The sequence below is a fragment of the Juglans regia genome, chromosome 5, assembly GCF_001411555.2.
Source record: "Juglans regia cultivar Chandler chromosome 5, Walnut 2.0, whole genome shotgun sequence".
In the NCBI taxonomy this organism is placed as follows: domain Eukaryota; kingdom Viridiplantae; phylum Streptophyta; class Magnoliopsida; order Fagales; family Juglandaceae; genus Juglans; species Juglans regia.
Window position 1 is genome coordinate 10,571,957 of NC_049905.1, and position 21,124 is coordinate 10,593,080.

Sequence of the window (21,124 nt, forward strand, 5' to 3'; positions counted from 1 at the left end):
TATTTTTCCCAGGAAACAAACATATGGTTTATCCTTTTCTCGCCACTTTATGAATGCTGATGTGTAATTTGAGTTCACATGCGCAATAGGTATATGTCACCGTTCATAACTTAGTTTGGATCTATATTAACATTGGTGATATACAATAATGGCTATTTGGTGCTATCAATTATAAAGTTACCTAAGGTGAAATTTAACTATTGATAGGGTAAATGGACGGATATCAAGTGTATTTAAAGGGGATGTGGATGATAACTTCTAACTCACTTGACACGTCATTAATAACCTCATATTTCATATATTATGTACGTGGACTTATTACGTATCGTAAGTTTCAAAATTAGGTAAAAATGCCAAGAACTTGATGGCATATAACTCGATTCTCTAAATGGAAAACTTGGGTTCGGAACTCCACACCCCGACTTATAAAAAAAAGGTATAAATTTAGTTAAATTGACAAAGTAGATGGTTAAAATTCACATTGATCCTTCGGTTTGATGAACATAAATGGTGTAGTAGCTGTTAACGTTGTGTTTTGCATGCTTTTGAGCCAAGTTTCGACAATTCAGGTATTCAGAAACAGGCCTGCAAAAGACAAGGAGGAAGGCAATTAAGGGAGGGCGGCCTTGGGGCCGGGGAGTCTCTAGTGCAAAAGTTAATAAATATTCTTGGAAGTTTATAAATAAGTGAAAGAGTATAATGATCCGAGAGCTTTCTTGTACCTAGAGCTTGCTATTTATACTGTGGGTTTGGAGAAGTGCAAATTGTGTTTGTCTCCACAGAGTTCGTGCCCCTTCTACTGTTTCTACTGTCAGAGTCATTTAAGACGGTGTGGTTCTGCGATAACACCCTAAATGTGGAGTGTAGTTTGGTAGTGGCGCCATTAATGTGGTGTTATTTCCAGGTATTGCTTTTATTCCTTGTGAGCTATAGATGTTCTGATGTCAATGGATTGAGGGTTTTCCGCATTTCCTACTGTGTCCCATGCAAGTTCCTAAGTTCAGAACGTGGTTGTGAGATGTCAGACTGACCTATCATATTGGTTATTAGATTATTTTCTCTAGTAAACACCTTGCTCCTTGTATGATCCTGGTGACCCTTGGTCTGGGTATTGGGCTAAGGTCCAATGGGCTTTGTGAATTAGGAAAAATCACCTTACAGTAGCAACCCCAAATGAGACTCTCAATCAACAAACCTATACAACACATTTTCACAATCACACTAACTCTCGTAGAATTTTGTATTATTGTGTCTACATGTACTTTTGCGAAGCAAATTTCTTTTTATTATAACACAAAGAATTGCATAGTTATTTATCATGGGGGTTTAATATATAAAAAGAATCTATATTGGGTGACATTGGGATAACCATTAAGATTTTGTTGAAGAATGCACATTTACCGTATGGAAGAGCCCAAAAGATTGCTTTACAGACGTCAATGAAATGAAATAAACATTGACTGTTATCCTAAAAAGGCTTCAAAAAGATCTGTTTCTTTTTAAAGGCTATTGAGCTAAATTTTTGTTAAGGCGATCACCTTGGAAAATGAAAACCCGTCGCATACAACACCTACATAGCACGAGGTTAATGACGGTAAGTATTTATTAAGGCGACGCCTTAGTTACAACGATGATCTTTTGACACTCCAAATACATTTCTTTTGTAATGTCCATCACAATATATTTTTGTTAAAAGATGATTTGCCCTAACGGAGAAAGATATCACTTCAAAATTTTAAAATAAATAATTTATTCTTTCAAAATTATCATTCTTTCTGTAATATAATCACAAAATTACTCAAATTCGTACATTTTACGTATTAATCAGCCACTCTTTTTACAATTTATCCGACTCAACCATTAAAAAGGAGACATTTTGATTTTCTGTTGGCTTTATAGCTATATGTATTTTTGAAAGATCGGTTATACTCCATACTTTATTATTTATTTAATATCATTTTTATTGTCACGTTAGTTAATTTTCTTATAGTTTCATGTTAGTTAAAGCTGTGTTTGGATGAATTTGAATGTAAATAAGTTGGGATATGTGTGTAAATGTATGAATTAGGCTGACTCAACCTCTGCCTTACACTACCATAGACTCACGCCACCCTAGCACCGCCCAACACCAATCTGCAAGCCTCCACTCACGACCTGCAACCCAACACTTCTCTGTTCTAACCACCCGAAATAGGTCACCTTATCCCTTCCTCCTTCCATGGTTTCACCTTTTACTTGTGCCCCACTTAGCCACCGTGACCATCCCTCCCACACTCAGCCTCTTCAAACCAAAAGCCCCACCCAGTTCGGCCGCTGTCTTGCACCATGGCGGCACCAGCAACTCTTCTCTGCTCCTTTTGACATCAAATCTCTCTCCCTCATGTTGTTCTCTCTCCCTCCTAATTCTCTCTAGCCAGCATCTAGTGCCCATGCAGTTTTTGACCACCGTGAACCACCATCGCGCCCACACCTCCAGTCATCGCTCACCCACACCGAAGGTTAATGGTCAAACGCACGACCCACGTCGCATGGCTATGCTTCCAGTAGGCATCTCTTCTCCACTTCACTTGTTAAAATGTTAAGCCCTTAGAAAATAAATTACATGCATGCCCCTGGTAGGTGATCCAATGTTTATTAATTATGGGGATATTATGGTAATAAAACTAAGAGAAATTAGATGGTTGGAAATTAAGGATATTTTAGAGTTTAATCACATGGTCATTCAGAGAAATGATGGGAAATCAAAGTATTTTAGGGAGTGACGATATTTTGGGGCTTCGAGGACTTTAGACATTAGAGAAATATAGATTTTTAATATCTCAAGTTAAGTACGAAGTATGTGTTCAATTGGAGACTTACTCAAGTTATGTGACTATTTTATAGGTGATGATTGATATTTCCTTGACACTGCTGTGAGAAAATTCAGAGAAGTTAAAAAGTTTAGGTAAGCGGGATTCCTATGCTAGACTTTGCATAAAATGAATGGATTGAAATTGATTTTATGAAAAATATGCATGCTTTGTTATGAAAAGAAAACTTGAAAACAACCACGGGTCATTTTATCTGCATTACTCATGAAATCTGTATAAGAAGAGAAATATATTTCAGTCATGACTAGTATAGACATGAGCTATTTTTGGCATTTTCTTTCTGAACCGTCCAAAAAGAGCGAATATGAATTTTTGTGCATGATTATGTGTAGATGCTTTGAATCTTTTTTATTATGAAGATGATATGATTATGATCAGTACTTTGTTTTGATAAGATGCGGCATTTGAAAGCTTTTGGCATGACATTCTAATTCTGTATATGGTTCTGTTTCTACTCTGCTTTGACCTGATCACGTGTGTAAAAATGTGGCTTCTGTTTGGGTTGATACAATTTGTTTTTGGTTTATGGTGCACCCACTTTGTAAGCTAAGTGATTTTCTGCGTGGTCTTTCCTGTGTGCACATTCGGGACTCCGAGAATAATAAGGGGAAGATTTCACATTCTGTTTCTGCTCAGTTGACTGTCGGGATTTGCACAACCCTACCAAGGGGGTTAAATATGAAATCTTTTTCTAATGTGATGTTTCAGTTATGCTATGCCAAATGAATTTTGAATGAGAATATTTATGAACTTTTGTTTTGATATTTTTGATAACATGTTATGATTTTGCATTTTGAAACTAAAAATTATTTTTTTCTGCATTTTGAATTCTGTAAATACTCAGGTTTATATACTAGTATATGTTTTTTACTTTCTGAGTTGTTGATAACTTACCCCTTATTTCCACATTATTTTTCAGATAATTTTGATGGTTTAACTGGAAATCAAGAGTAGAAAGTATTAGCAAGATTTGATGATCGTAGAAGAATAAGTGCCAAATGATAAAATAATTATTGGAGAGTCCTTATTAGTAGATTTATTATTTTCTGTTGTTTTGGACATCATGAGACATTGATATTTTTGAGTCTTTATGGTGATTTTAATTTATTATGTTGAGGTATTTCTTTGGTGTCCTTATAGAGGAACATATATATTTATTTTGAATGGATAAATTTATATTTTATAGTCTTTGGAATATATATAGTTATGTTATGAGAGATGATGAGAGGTGATAGGAGCTAACTCCCCAGAACTCTGAGACCGGGCGAGACCGGGAGTTACGAGATCACTCAACCAACCAAAATTATGAACGTCATGCGCTACATCAATCCGGGTTGGTATATAGAAGAGACGGTTGCGTTAGCTCAATAATAACCTATTCTCATATCTTATATGACACGTTTTGATGTGCAAGATATTTGATTTTTCAAGACTTCTATATGCAACGGAACCGGCACGCAACTGGCTGACGTGGCACTGCCACGACAGCTGATAATTTAATTAAAAAAAAAACTCGAGCGATTGAAATCTGCAGCAGAAGAAATGGAGAGAAAGCAAAAAGCAAAAAGAAGAAATTCGTCTCACTCGGCCTAAACCTCCGACCCTTCTCTGAACCAAGAACCGTCGCTGTGGACCAACCCGGTTGTTCCATCGCCGTTCATCGCACATTCCAGATCTGAGCCGCCTTCGACGTGGTTGGGCTCTCCAGATCTGAGTAGTCGCAAATAGTGCAATAGTTCTTCACTTTGACAGTCACATTGTATCAAGGAAATAAAAGGTATGAAATCTATTGTGTCCATTGGAATATAGACTAAATGAAGTCTATAATTACTGCACTGTGTTGGTCATATTGTACGAAGGAAATACAAGCTATGAAATGAATTCTACTAGGTCCAAATTCTTCTCTGTGGTGTTTTATCAAATAGGTGTAGTGCAACTCTGTTTTTATATGTTTATCATGGTATCAATCGGCCATTATGACCAGCTAGCTATACTTCATCATGATTATAGTAATATTATCATGGTCTTCCGTTGCTATAGTATTTCTCCATGCATTAACTTCTAATTTACTTATAATTTATTATATATTATCAAGTAAACAAGTTAAGCTTTACTTTAAACAAGCCAGGGCTTATGGTTTTTGTTGGAGTTTTAGATTTTGCTTTTCAAAGCCTACTTCTCTGTTTCATAAATTAATCATTTGATAAAAGAGGAGTTTAAGCAAGCAAAACCTCTAGAAAATAGGACAAGCCTCTTTGATTCTAATTGTTGAGCTAAGATGGATCTCCATGTGCCCACCCATAGTCTGTTGACCAAGCCCATGCTTGTGGATCTCCATGTGCAGCTCTGGTGCCTAAGAACAATAAACAATGGAATCGAATTGATATGGGGCAACTATAGAACAATAAACAATGGAATCGAATTGATATGGGGCAACTATACTTTTAATAACTTAAAATTAAATGCCACAAATACTTGCTTCACTTTGTATTGGATGGATTTAAGTCCAAGATTCTTTGTTTAGAAACTACTCACAGCCACTATACTAAAAGGCAAGAAATTTATATGCGCTTTTGAAATAAGACATAAAGTTTCATTACAATAGACATAAACAAGAGTGTAAGATAATAAAATAAACACCATAAGTACTCTGCTATCATAATTGTGTGGGCTCTGCTATCATAACTTAATTCAATTTCTACCTAAACCAATAACACTAGAAAAACTAGAAGCATCAACATTGAGACAAGCCTCCATTCATTTTGAGTGTGATTTGCATGTATAGTCATTCTATTTCTGGGAAAGATGAGGTAGAAAAATTCCTAATTAATTCCTTATGTGCATTCATTTTGAGTGTGCATGTATAGTCATTCTATTTCTGGGAAAGATGAGATAGAAAAATTCCTAATTAATTCCTTATGTGCATTCATTTTGAGTGTGATTTGCATGTATAGTCATTCTATTTCTGGTAACAAACATTTAACTCAAAAAACTGCAAGCATGTGCTTCTAATGAACATATAAGCCAGCATAGTAAGCCTAAATATGTATAGACCTAAACAGATCTGATGAACACGTGGGGCAACCATATTTACATTTATTTGAAATATTAAACATTTTATTTGAAATAAGACCTATTGTACCAGTTCAGAGATTTTAATGTGGTTGGAGTTATATAATATTGCTATTGACAAGATGCATTTGTCTTCCTCTCAGTATGGAAAAAGGAAAAGAACATCCATCTACCTTAAGACCATCTAGCTCAAATCCTCAATCTGCAGTATGTTATTTTATTTCCAATATATCAATAACATTAGATTCGAGATTAGTTGATATTTATTTTCTCAACACATCAATAATTTTTCCAAACACATTTTAGGGTATAACATCAACTTCTCCAAACATCCCAATGCACGGTTATTATGGACCCCCATCCGCAATATGTTATTTTATTTAATATATCAATAACATAAGATTCGAGATAAGTTGATATTTATTTTCTTAACACATCAATAATTTATCCAATAACATTTCAGGACATACCATCAACTTCTCCAAACATCCCAATGCATAGTTATTATGGACCAGTGCCTGCATGGTCACCGAGTTTTCTCCCATTTCCCGCTGTCAACCAATATCCAAGCAATGTACAGGTGGTGATGTCATGTTTTCCATTTAATTTTAATAAGTTGGTTTTTTTTTTAGAGTTGGATTGCACTTTTTTTTTTCTTTTTGTCAGAATGCTAGTTACACGTTTCAACATGGCATGGAAGACCAGTTGTCTCTCAGCAATACCTCCGTTACAAGCAGATTTCTGGGTACGAAGGATAATAGACCCTCAGTTGGGCAAACTGAATTGCAAACTACATCTTCTGGAGTTGAAGAAATTTATCCTGATAGACCAGATGCAGAAGAAATCGAGTGTGGTAGTGCCGGAACATCAGAGAAAGTGCAAATAGATGGTGATGATGAGCCAGTTTCGGGGATGGAGTTTAATTCCTTAGAAGATTTAACGAGTTATTATAAGGAATATGGTAATAAACGTGGGTTTGGGGTGATGACAAAAAGGAGTGAGAGGGGAGAGGATCAGACTGTTAGATCTGTCACCCTTGCCTGTGCCCGTGGAGGGAAGACCTGGAATAGGACTATAAATGTCGCCAACCCACGTCTGACAGGAAAGACGGAATGTAAGGAAAATATTAATGCCTTAAAAGTTGCTGATGGAAAGTTTCGGCTGACTAGAGTTCACAATATCCACAACCACGGCCTTAGTCCAAAGAAATCTCGCTTCTTTCGATGTAATAGAGAAGTGGGTGAATCTGTTAAAAGGGTCTTAGATACGAATGATTTGGCCGGCATTCAGATGAATAAGAGTTTCGGGTCTCTTGTTGTTGGTGCGGGAGGTTTTGAGAACCTCCCGTTTTTGGAAAAAGGATTGTCGTAACTACATCGATAAGGCACGACATCTACGATTGGGCGCAGGTGGTGCTGGAGCGCTTTGAGACTAATTTTTACGCATGCAGTTTAAAAATTCGGGATTCTTTGCACTAATGGACTTGGATGATGAAGGGAGGTTAAGAAATGTATTCTAGGCAGACCCCCGTAGTAGAGCAGCTTACCAATATTTTGAAGATGTCGTAACCTTCGACACCACATACTTGACGAACCGATATGGGATGCCCTTTGCGCCATTTGTTGGTGTAAACCACCATGGACAGTCAATTTTGTTGGGAGCTGGCTTGATTTCCTCTGAGGATACTAAGACCTTCGTGTGGTTATTTCAAACATGGTTGCAGTGTATGGATGGTATAGCGCTGAAGGCTATTATCACTGACCAAGACAGAGCCATGAAAAATGCAATTGCAATAGTTTTCCCAGAAAGCCGACATAGATTTTTCCTGTGGCATATCTTGAAGAAAGTCCCTGAAAAGCTTGGCTGTTACAATTCTTACAAAACTGGAATGAAAACTGCATTGATGAAATGTGTATATGATACCCAAACGCCGGATGAGTTTGAAAAATGTTGGGATCAGTTGATTAGCACGTACAGTTTGCATGAGAATGTCAGGTTGTAGAGTTTATACACTAAGCGTGAGCATTGGGTACCGGCATTCTTAAAGAATGTTTTTTGGGCTGACATGAGTACAACGCAGCGTAGCGAGAGCATGAATGCCTTATTTGATGGTTATGTTCATGCTAAGACAAACTTGAAAGAGTTTGTCGATTAGTATGATAATGGCTTGAAAAAGAAGATTGAGAACGAAAATGCCGCAGACTTCCAGTCATTTAATGTCATAATTCCCCGCATCTCTAGATCTCCGATTGAAAAGAGATATCAAGATTTGTACACAAATGCTAAATTCAGGGAAGTCCAAGAGCAACTTACTGGCATTATCGACTTGGACCCAATTTTACTTAAAGCGGAAGCTACAGTCAAGACCTATCTGGTAGATGATGAAGTTCGTGTCGAAGATTTCACTAAGCTGGTTACACATTAGTGAGGACGATGCAGTCGCCAAGTGTACTTGTGGTTTATTTGAAATGAGGGGGATAGTGTGCCGGCACATCTTCGCTGTCTTCAAATGTAACGGGATTAAGACAATACCAGATAGGTACATTTTGGATCGATGGAGGAAGGACATCAAAAGAAGATACACGTTAATCCACAGCAGCTATGACGCAGGGGATCAATGGGAAGATGCTAATAGATATTCAAGTCTGTTGAATATTTGTTATAAGATGATTACTTGTGCGGCGAGTTCGGAAAAGCATACTGATGATGCAACAACTAAGTTAAATGCAATGTTTGAGCTGTATGAAGCGAACCAATAACCTTCATTGATGATTGAGAAGTGTATAAATGTTGATGGCACAAATGCTAAGGACACAACTACAATAGGTAGTTCAACAAAAGTACTCAGTCCATGTGTTGTGCGAGGAAAAGGCAGACCCCTATATTTGAGGAGAGCATCCAGGATGGAGAGAGACCTGCGGAAAGTTAAGGAGAAGACGAAGAAAGTGCAAGGAAAGGGAAAACGTAAACAGGTGCAGATTTGTAATATTACCTTGTTTATGTAAATTTTCATATAAATGCTATCTGACAAATTTGTTACTATTTTATTAGCGAGATGGGAAAGATAAACCAGTCGTGGATACTTGCAGGAGGCTATTTGGCCCTTCTGATTTGGACGTGTCCAATGTTGGACACGTGCAGGTAATATAATAAGTATATATTTATATTTGAGTTATGATTTATTGTTGTGTTTTTTACAAGTATTTATGATCAGGCTATTCCAGAAAGCGCTATTCCAAAAAGCATACCAGTTGTTGACGTTAGTGGAACCCAGCCCCAAGAAATAGTACTTCTAAGTCAAGAAAGCGTAAGTGGATCCAAACTGTAACGGTATTTTAATGACATTAGTCGACGGGATATTAATATGAGTGAATATTTTTTACAGATGCAATTTGGGTTTGATGGATCATAACCACGACAATGATATGATTATCGTGGGTATGTTTTCATAATATTATTCTTCTTATTATTTTTCCTTTACGTATCCAAGTGGGTATATTTTCATATAATATTGTTCTTCTTATTTGCTTTTTCCTTTATGTATCCAAGTTGAGTCCTTTTTCATAATATTTGTTGAGGATCATGATTGAGGATCCTCTGCCTTAATCTAAGGCTTGCCATTTATGTATTCATTGACCCGTAATTGTAGTAGCTCAATATTCCTTTCATTTATTTGTAAACATTCCATACATGTAATTACCATCTACGACTATGTAATTACTCCTATATATGCATTGTCTCACTACTGAAATAAGTGGTGGTTTTCAAACACTTACATGGTATCAAGAGCCCTAGTGGATTAACCTCCCACGATCCCACCTCCCTTCCCATGGCTGCCGAACCTTCCTCCACTCTTCTTCCTTTCAATACTCTCATCCACATGGTTACAATCAAACTTTCCTCCTCCAACTATCTCCTATGGAAGAGTCAATTGCTTCCCCTCTTAGAGAGTCAAGAACTCATTGCTCATGTGGATGGAACTCTTGAACCCCCACCCCGTTTTGCTCCTGCGGATTCTCAGACACCAAATATCAAACACATGGCATGGAAACAGACCGATCAACGTCTCCTCAGTCTATTGCTGTCCTCCCTCACCGAGGAGGCCATGGTAGAAGTGGTTGGACTCTCCACCTCTCATGAGGTTTGGATTGCCCTGGAAAACACTTTCAGCCACCGTTCCAAGGCCCGTGAAATCCGACTCAAAGATGACTTGCAACTGATGAAACGAGGCACTAGAACTGTCTCAGAGTACGCCCGCGCCTTCAAGGCCATCTGTGATCAACTTCATGCAATCGGACGGGCTGTTGATGGCACTGACAAAGTGCACTGGTTTCTCCTAGGCCTAGGCTCCGAATTCTCGAGCTTCTCCACAGCTCAACTGGCTCTCACCCCTTTACCCTGTTTTGCAGATTTGGTGCCCAAAGCAGAGAGCTTTGAGCTCTTCCAAAAATCCTTGGAGCCTGCTGTGCCGTCCGCTGCAGCGTTCGTCGCTTCCAGTCGTACCTCCCAAAAACCGAATCAGCGCAATGGCTCCTCTCGCCACTCTCAAGGTCGCGCCGGTGGTCATGGTAGAGGAAATGGCCGCTCCTCTGGTAGACGTCCCCCGCGTTGTCAGATATGCCGTGTGGAAGGCCATTATGCGGATCGCTGCAGGCAACGGTATGATCGCCATGGCCATGCCCCTGAAGCTCAACTTGCCGAAGCCCTCTCCTCATCTTGTTCCATTTCGGGAAATGAGGCTTCCGATTAGTATTTAGATACAGGGGCTTCGGCCCACATGACTTCGGCCCAATCCAATTTAGACCAGTACACTTCCTATACGGGTAAGGATTGTGTTATTGTCGAAAATGGTGCGTCCCTACCCATCACTCACACTGGTACCACTTCCCCTTCCCCTGATTTTAAATTGTTAGATGTTTTGGTTGTTCCTCGTATCACTAAAAATCTTTTGTCCATTAGTAAATTAACGACTGATTTTTCGGTCTCCGTTACATTTACTAATAATTTTTTTACTATTCAGAATTGCCAAACGGGAAAGGTGGTGGCAACCGGTAAACAAGATGGCGGCTTATATGTGCTAGAACGCGGAAACTCTGCCTTTGTCTCTATTCTCAAAAATAAATCTCTTTCTGCTTCGTATGATTTATGGCATGCTCGCCTTGGACATGTGAATCATTCTATTATTTCTTTTTTGAATAAACAAGGACAACTTCATCTTACCTCTTTATTGCCATCTCCTGTGTTATGTAGTACATGTCAAATCGCAAAAGATCATCGTTTGCCTTATACTCGTAATGACAATCGATCGTCAAAAGTGTTAGATCTTATTCATTGCGATATATGGGGCCCTTCCCCTGTCAAGTCAAATTTGAGCTTTGCATACTATGTTTTATTTGTTGATGATTATTCACGTTTCACTTGGCTTTATCCATTGAAATTGAAATCTGAATTCTTTAATATTTTTCTTCAATTTCAAAAATTTGTGGAAAATCAACATTCTGCTCTTATCAAAGTTTTTCAAAGTGACGGTGGTGCAGAATTCACCAGCAATTGTTTTCAAGCACATCTTCGTGCCTCTGGCATTCATCATCAACTCTCTTGCCCCTACACACCCGCACAAAATGGTCGCGCTGAAAGAAAACATCGTCATGTCACTGAAACAGGTCTGGCCCTCCTTTTTCATTCTCACATTCCCACTCATTTTTGGGTGGATGCTTTTAGCACTGCGGCCTACATCATCAACCGTTTGCCCACACCGCTTCTCCGAGGTAAGTCTCCTTTTGAGCTTCTCTATGGCTCCTCTCCGAATTATGAAAATTTCCATCCTTTTGGTTGTCGTGTTTATCCTTGTTTACGTGATTACATGACTAACAAATTTTCTCCTCGTAGTCTTCCTTGCATCTTCATGGGTTATAGCTCCTCTTATAAAGGTTTTCGTTGTCTTGACCCCACCACCTCTCGAATTTATATCACCCGCCATGCTCAATTTGATGAGCACCACTTTCCTTTCCAAAATACTTCACAGGCTCAACCCATGTCCTCCCTTCAAATCTCAAATTTTCTGGAACCGAGTCTTTCCCATACAGATATGACCATGCCTTCTCCTGCACCCCATTCTCGACACATTCCCCAATCCGGATCCACCCCGTGTATTATTTGTACTGATCTTGTGGATGAGTCTGTGCAGGTTACTACTTCTCATGCAGGTCCCTCTCTGCCATACTCGGACTCCAGTTCATCTTCTCCTGAGCCCGTCACTGAGTTGCCTATTATTGCTCGCACTCCTATGTCCGCTGCTCCGTTAGGCTCTCATCCTATGCTCACACGAGCCAAGGCTGGTATTTTTAAAACTCGCCACCCGGCGCATCTCGGCCTTGTAAGCTCCTCTAGACTGCTTTATGCTCTTCTTGCATCCACTGAGCCGAAAGGATTCAAAACTGCTGCTAAGAATCCTGCATGGCTTGCTGCCATGGATGAAGAAGTTCAAGCCTTGCAACGTAACTGTACCTGGATTTTGGTTCCTCGCCCTGCCAACACCAATATAGTGGGTTCCAAATGGGTCTTTCGGACCAAATACTTGTCCGATGGTTCTATCGAGCGTCTCAAAGCCTGTCTTGTTGCCAAGGGCTACACGCAGGTACCTGGTCTTGACTATACTGACACTTTTAGTCCTGTCATCAAGGCTACTACTGTCCGTGTTGTTCTCTCTCTTGCTGTGACCAACAAATGGCCTCTTCGCCAACTCGATGTCAAAAATGCATTCCTCAACGGGCATCTCACTGAACATGTTTATATGGAACAACCTCCTGGATATATTGATCCTCGCTTTCCTGATCATGTTTGTCAGTTGAAGAAAGCTCTCTACGGCCTAAAGCAAGCCCCTCGTGCTTGGTTTCAACGTTTCAGCTCTTTTCTCCTTCAACTTGGTTTTTATTGCAGTCGTGCTGACCCATCCCTTTTTGTATTCCATAAGAACTCTGATCTGATCTATTTGCTTTTGTATGTTGATGACATCATTATTACAGGCAACAACTCCTCTCTTCTTGACAGCTTTATCTGCAAGCTCAATTCTGAGTTCGCCACTAAGGATTTGGGTTCTCTCAGTTACTTTCTTGGTCTTGAAGCTACACCCACTGCTGATGGCCTTTTTATCAGTCAGCTGAAATATGCCCGTGACATCCTCACACGAGCTTAGTTACTTGACAGCAAACCTGTCCACACTCCTATGGTTGTTTCTCAACATCTGTCTGCTGATGGTCCTCTGTTCTCGGATCCCACGCTTTACAGGTCCCTTGTTGGTGCTCTCCAATATTTAACTATTACACGACCTGATATTGCTCATGCTGTTAACTCAGTCAGTCAATTCTTACATTCCCCGACTGACAACCATTTTCTTGCTGTCAAACGCATTCTTCGCTATGTTAAGGGCACACTGCATTTTGGTCTTACTTTTCATCCATCTGTTGCTCCTGCTGCATTAGTTGCTTATTCGGATGCTGATTGGGCTGGGTGCCCTGATACTCGCCGTTCTACCTCGGGTTACTCTATTTATCTTGGTGATAATTTGGTCTCTTGGAGTGCCAAGAAACAACCTACTGTTTCTCGCTCCAGTTGTGAATCTGAGTATCGTGCTTTGGCTCTCACTGCTGCTGAACTTCTTTGGCTCACTCATCTTCTTCGTGACCTCAAAGTTTCTCAAAATCAACGGCCTCTACTCCTATGTGACAACAAGAGTGCAATCTTTCTGAGCTCCAATCCCGTCTCTCACAAACGGGCGAAGCATGTTGAGCTTGACTACCACTTCCTTCGTGAACTTGTTCTTGCTGGCAAGCTTCGCACCCAGTATGTGACTTCTCATTTGCAAGTTGCCGACATTTTCACCAAAAGTGTGTCCCGACCTCTCTTTGACTTCTTTCGCTCCAAGCTTCACGTTCGCTCCAATCCCACGCTCAGCTTGCGGGGGGGTGTTGAGGATCATGATTGAGGATCCTCTGCCTTAATCTAAGGCTTGCCATTTATGTATTCATTGACCCGTAATTGTAGTAGCTCAATATTCCTTTCATTTATTTGTAAACATTCCATACATGTAATTACCATCTACGACTATGTAATTACTCCTATATATGCATTGTCTCACTACTGAAATAAGTGGTGGTTTTCAAACACTTACAATATTAAGCTGGTTAATATTATTGTTGTTGGCCTGGTTCAACACCTAATGCAAATCCAATGTTTATTCTCTTGCCTGAAACCTGACAAGAGACTCAATTCATATTTGTTATAAGTAAAATGAATTGAAAGGTATCATTGGCTTTGCATTTTGATACGCTAGAATCTTGCTGAAATAAAGAATGGACAGCTTAAACAAAAAATAAAGAAATAAAGGTTAGAGACTATCATAGCTTTATTTTCTTGTACTTATATCATGTGATGTGTGTACTGCATCGGGATTATAAAGAATTATAAAGAACCTGGTAATTATTTTCGGTTGTTTTTTCTCACTTTCCTGGTAATAGTAATGTGAAGAATTATAAAGAACCTTGATAACTTATAAAGAAAAATGTAGGTATTACATTTGCACTAGCAACTTAAGGAACAGTTATTCCAATCTATTAATTATTCACTTGATGAAATGTTTGGCACCATTCAGGTTGAACCTTGATAGTTATTGACTTGCTGAAGTCTATTATAAGATATGATTACTAGTTATATGTGAAATGAGAAATTAATGGGTCTATTTCTTCCATTTTGTATATACAACCGGTTGTATATAGAATAATTGAAATATTTATCATCACTTGGAAGGACAGTCTAATTTGGCTTTCGCTTGACAAGAATTATGGAAACTGATGCTATCATTTTGGGAGTTAGAATCAGTTTTGAATACTTGTATTTCCAAAGTCTCATAAAGTTGGGAGTTAGAAGAAATTTTGAGGATCAAAATATGTATCAACACGTTGAAGAAGTATGGCTATGTATATGACTAATATTATGATGTATATAGTTTAGGATTTCATACACTTCTTCTATGTTATGTGCTATTAATGAATATAAGTTGGTGAAAAAAATAATGTACTTTCATATAAAAGCAGCATTTGCTGTTAACTGAGTAATGGATTGCTATTGAGTTGTGGAATGACCTTTTCAGTCGTGTTGGGATGACTTGAGTTATGTCCAGAAAAATAGTAGACTGCCAATTGGAGAGGATTATCTGGCAGTTGACAAATTGCAATACTATGGACGATGGTCCCTATCAGTATGGTATGGTGTATTTGGAAATAAATTGATAGAAGTTTGAGGATTGCGGGTCGAAGTTAAGAGGAGTTTAAAACTTTCCTTTTTAAATACTTTATTTATTAGGTAGTTTCCATAGATTTTAAAGTGTAGGATTTCAATAATTTCTTGTGTGGGTTTAGTTAGGCGATCCTCTTGTATACCTCCCGAGTACTTGGGTTATGCCTTTTGCATTTTTCTAATAAAACTTTTTGATTACTTATAAGAAAATAATATCATAAGATAGATGAATTACATGGCGGATATCAGATAGAGAACCCTTTCCAACGGAAGCTGAAGTGCCTGTGAAATCAAGAATGTCATCTATCAATTGAATTGCCAATCCCTGTGAAAGAAAAGAAAAGACATCAAATGTCATCTATATAGATACCCAGGGAAAATGAACTGTCTTAAACTTATCCAGAGCAAGGGAAGGAGGCATCCAGTTCAGAATTATTTGCATTTTAACACAAAACGTTAAGGATCTTTCACATAATAACAACATTTTGCTTCTATATTGGACCCACCAAATTGATCCCTACAACTAAAAACTGCATTTGAAGTCCCATTTTTACACAAGTGATTCCAAATAATTTACAAAACAAGTTCACAAGCAAAGTCTCATTTTTTCATAATGCAAAACAGAACCAAAATGCAAATACACGGTTATACAAACTAGCCAAAATGAACCCTTACAATTAATTATCCGAACCAAGCAAACACTATTACAAAAGTGACAACCCAACACAAACACAATAACTTCCACTTTTCTTTTTTTAGATTCTTCGCCATCTCTCTCACTTTCTCTTCCCTTTTGCGAATGGCATACTCGCATTTTAATACACCATCCCATGTCTTCCAAGCCTTATTCTCTCTTGATAAAATATTCTCCTCTAGCAAATGAAATATATCCGCCCATACGGAAAATTCACACCTCGCATCTCCCTGCACACAGTACAAACTCCCAATTAAAATGATGCAGTAAATCCCGCAACTAGCAAATTGATATGGGAATCTGACAAATATAAAGTTGCATTACTGTATTATACTTTGGACAGACAAAAAATCTTCTTCCAGGATTTTTCTTGGTGTAGGACGTCTTCAGTGGTGTTTTCAAACCACACCAACAAGTTGGTGCTTCCATGACAAAATCATTAACTAAAGATGATGATTGGGATGATGCCATGTGTGATTGTGAAAAGCCAACTTGTTGAAAAACAAACAACTTGATGATCCCTTCTATTAGTCTAACCATGAAGGTAAAAATTGGTAAGCAAACTGATGTTTTAAGAATGCTACGTGGTCTTAAGAATGCAAACCAGATAAAACAGTGGAAACAAAAGCTGAGATCTCATCCATACAAATACTGCCAGGTTTAGAAAAATGAAAAAAAAAAAACCAAAAGAAAGGGTGAAGGGGAAGAGCAGGAAAAAGAAATTTTATTACTGAAGAGAAATTTTTTATTAAACTTAATCCAGTTTAATGCTTTAGAGATTTTTTTTCCTTTCGGTTTGGTGGGGGGGACTGTAAAACATGTGGAACATAAAACAAATACCATGTCTCATTATCTTGACTTAGTACAGTGGGCTTTTTACAATATCAAGTAATGCAAATGAATGTAGGCACAGTCTTCACATGCTAAGTTCTGTCCTTTATTTAGTGAAAAAAAAAGAAAAGTACAGCATGGTATTGGTACTGAAAGCTATAGTTTCATACAGTCCCAACCTTCACCTTACATGAATATGCCAAATGCATCGACATTTATGCAACTCAACTACATTGAAATAATCGATATTACCATTGCTAAAAATCCCTCTATTCTTTTTGGGGCAAGGTGAATCATGAAAGCAGAGTTAACTTTTTTTAACTTGCATCTGGAATAGGAAAACAACTTTAGGAAAAATAACTAAAATAAAAGAGACTCTAAGGGAATGGATCTACAATTTTTTTTTTCTTGCTTTTTGGAAAAGAAAAACAGGATGTGTTTGACTTGAAATGGATATATCCATACAGTATATTTGCCAAATTTTCAAGGATCATATGGCTATATCAATAAAAAATTGACATATAGCTAAAATAGTGAAAGGTGAAGCATAAACTTTCCATTCAATAAATGATGCTCACAATCGTACTTGGTAGGAACAAATCCATAGTTGACACCGGAACTAAAACAAATGTGGAAACCATAAATATGCATACAAATTATACTCACTCAAATCTATATATGTTCACGTACATGTATACATACGAGCAAACATACTGACATATGATGCTGTCTGCTATTGCCTAGGGGCTAGAACACTTAATAGTATATGCCAACCCTGAACCATTGCCCAACCCTGAACCATTGCCCAACCGTAAGCTTCCTACAATATCCAATTATGCCTTGCAGAACCAAATCTAACCCAAATTATGCAAATTCCTCTTTAAGAACTAAAGTCTTCAATTTCCTCTTGAGAAAGAGGCAACCCAACAATTTATACAAAATTCTTTTATTTTTCATTCAAGATTCGATCATAATGACTGAAACTTGCAAGAACTAAATAACTTAACATTTAACATATATGAAAGTCACCTCTTAAATGCTTCATCTCACACACACACACACACACACACACACACACACACACACATCTATGTATGAATGCATGTATTCACATATGCGTGCATGGAAGCATGGAGAAGCTTAAATCAAATTCTCAATGGCAATTCAAAGAATTTCAATGGTGCATACAATGATATCTATTTAAAAGAACGAAAAAGAAAACTGCAAGTCATACCAGTTTAACTCATAAAGCATTTGCTCAGGACTCAGTATATAATGATAAATTAGAAAACATCATTCCAAACAAATTATTCTATTTTCTATCATCTTCCTAAGATTACTTGCCTCTCGAGCACTATGAGATTAATATTTACAATAGAGAGAATAAAATATAGAAATAAAACCATATGGAAGTCTTGAGCACAGAGTAAAAATTTAAGGAACGCAAGAACTGATAGAATTTAATCGAGGCAATCAACTAGGTCAATTGTTTTTAGGAAATGCATGTTTCAAAGTAAAAAATGTTGAGAAATATAGTGGAAGATTTCTTCAACTCACCAACTTTGCTAAAATTCTCCTCCAAAGCCTTCGATCTGGACTGGTAGTCCTCAACTTGCTTCTCTACACAGGGATTCAAAGTCAAGTTCTTAATCAGAGCTCAAAAATAGAAAATAAAATATGACAATCAGAGAACTAACCTGATTTTGGAACTTAGCCCGATTGATGATTAGGGTTTTGGGTTAGGGCTTCACATTTCAGATCTGGTATTTGAAGAGGACAGGGCTTCGTGGGTTCGTGGCTCAGTAAAGATGACAGGGCTCTGTGGTTCGTGGTTCGGTGCAAAAGACTAAGTGGTTCACAGGGCTCAGTGGTTCGGTGCAGAAGACCAAGTGGTTCACAGGGCACAGTGGTTCGATGTAGAAGACCAATGTTGTTTCACAGGGCTCGGTGGTTCGGTGCAGAAGACCAAGTGGGGGCTCCGTGGTTCAGTGAAGAAGACCAAGTGGTTCTTCGTGGGTTCGAGGGTTCTTCGTGTTTGAGGGGAGAAGATACTAGATCGAGCGAGAGAAATTTCTCTTTTATTGTGAAAATGAAATATGAGGGAAAGGGAAACGAGTTTCAAAACGAACACAACGCCATTTTTTACCGTGCCACGTAGGACACAGTTTCGCACCGGTTCCTCAAACCGGTTGCGAGTAGAATTTTTGTTGATCTCTAAATCTTTCTTACAAATCTAATTATACCATCAACACGATCTAAAACCAGTGTAGATCTCATTATTATTGTAAGATTCATGCATTGGAAAGCTAGCGTGAAATTGTAAGATTATTGTAAGATTCATGCATTGGTCCTGTTTGGATTGTAAAATTTTTACACAAAATATAATAAATAATTTAACTTTTTTAAATTTTTAAATAATAATAATAATATTAAAAAATAATATTCTAACAATATTTTATTCAACTTTCATCTCAACTCATCTCATTCTACTCGTTATTCAAATCCGACCTAACAAAAATTTTGTATCAAGTACTTTAATCAGTTCTTGGGTTTTACACTGTTATCTTTTTAGTCATTCAGTTTTCAATTTTATCATTACAATCTTTGGATGTGATAAAGAAACATGCCACCTCAATTTTCAAACCGAAGTTAGGTAAAAGATTTTAGAAAATAATTTAGGCAGATATAGAATATGCAAGTCCTACATATTTATTTAAAAAATAGATAAATTTAAAATTTGTATGAAAATATTTATTTTTTAATAATAAACTTCATGTATTTTTTAAAAAAAAAAGAATACGTAGAACTAGTACATTTTAAAACTATATATAATATTTTTAATTGAAAAAAAAATTCAATTTTGAGAATTTTAACAAAAAAACTAGAAATCAAAAGAGCAAAAATTTAAGATGGCAAATCGCAAGGTTTAAGTAATTAACCCAAATATTTAACACTTTATTATTATTATTATTTCAAAACTCTTTATGCTGTGTTTGATTATTGAACTAAATTCATTTCATCTCAAATTAATTATTAATAAGACCGTCACTTTTTTAATTTTTTATAAAAAAATTAAATTCATCTCAATAATTCAATCTACTTCATATATTTTAACCTAAAATATTAAACCTATCTTAATCTAAAATAATTAAATTCATTTCAATAAAATATATAAAATATTATTATTCACAATTAACTAAACTCATCTTTTAGTTTTAAAAGGGCTGCTATTTATACCTATTGAATATTTAGTTAATGGTAGCGCTAATCTAATGATAGCTATTAGGTAATTTGGTCTTGATTTTGATTAAGAATAGAAGTTGGAGTCGAGATATGGGGCTTTGTGGTCAGGGATGGCAATAGTTTTTAATGTTTCCGATAACTCTATTGGTTTGGACTTTGGCGAACGGACCCCTTGGGTTTTAAGAGATATGGGCCAACCCGAAGCTGGCCCAATTGAAGACCAGCCGAATTGGATTAGCTTCGGCCTACTTATGTCTTTTTTTTTTTTGGGGCAGAGCTTGAGATATTTAATATTTTATTATTATTTTTCATATACTTTTCATTATCTTGTATTATTATTCACTATTATTTAATATTTTATCATTATTTTTACTCTACATTTTTATTACTATTTACAAATTATTTGATATCATCTTACTATCCAAGCGAAACTTAGTTAACTTGATTAATTGTGTAGAGTCTAATTTAAGCTTGTTTGGAGGCTCAAATAACTAGCAGGTTATTTTGGATATTAAGCAGAATACCTCACCATTATTTATTATTTTATTATTATTTTTATATTATTATTTAATATTTTTATTATTATTTTATTATTATTATTTTTATTATTATTTACAAAATACTTGAGATTACCTCACCTCAGCAACTTAAAATTATTCTAACTAAAGACACTTATTTTGCAGTTTTGTTTTCCTTTTTCCCATGGGGATGGGGCCTTTTTTGCTTGATGTGAAATGTCATTATCATCACTGCCCTACCAATTTAAATTTGTAAGAGAGTTTCAATTTACTTTGTATCATTGGGCCGCGTGTCAAATTCCCGTTTCAAAGGAATGCCTGCTCACATGAGATATTTGCAAGTTTGCAAATATTCCCGTTTCAAACGAACGTGCAGACGGTGAAGTGCCCGGTGATGGTGTGCGGTGATATCCACGGCCAATTCCTATCGTCGCTGGAGAATGGGTCTGGTTTCTTGAGAGTGAATTTTCGACTAAAACGTGAAAAAAAAAAACAAAAAAACTCAACAAAACCACCGAAGACGAAGGGACGGCGGGGAGAGCGAGGAGAGGAAGAGGAAGAAGAAGCCGAAACTCCCCTTCCCCCAGCTGCATTCGAACGAG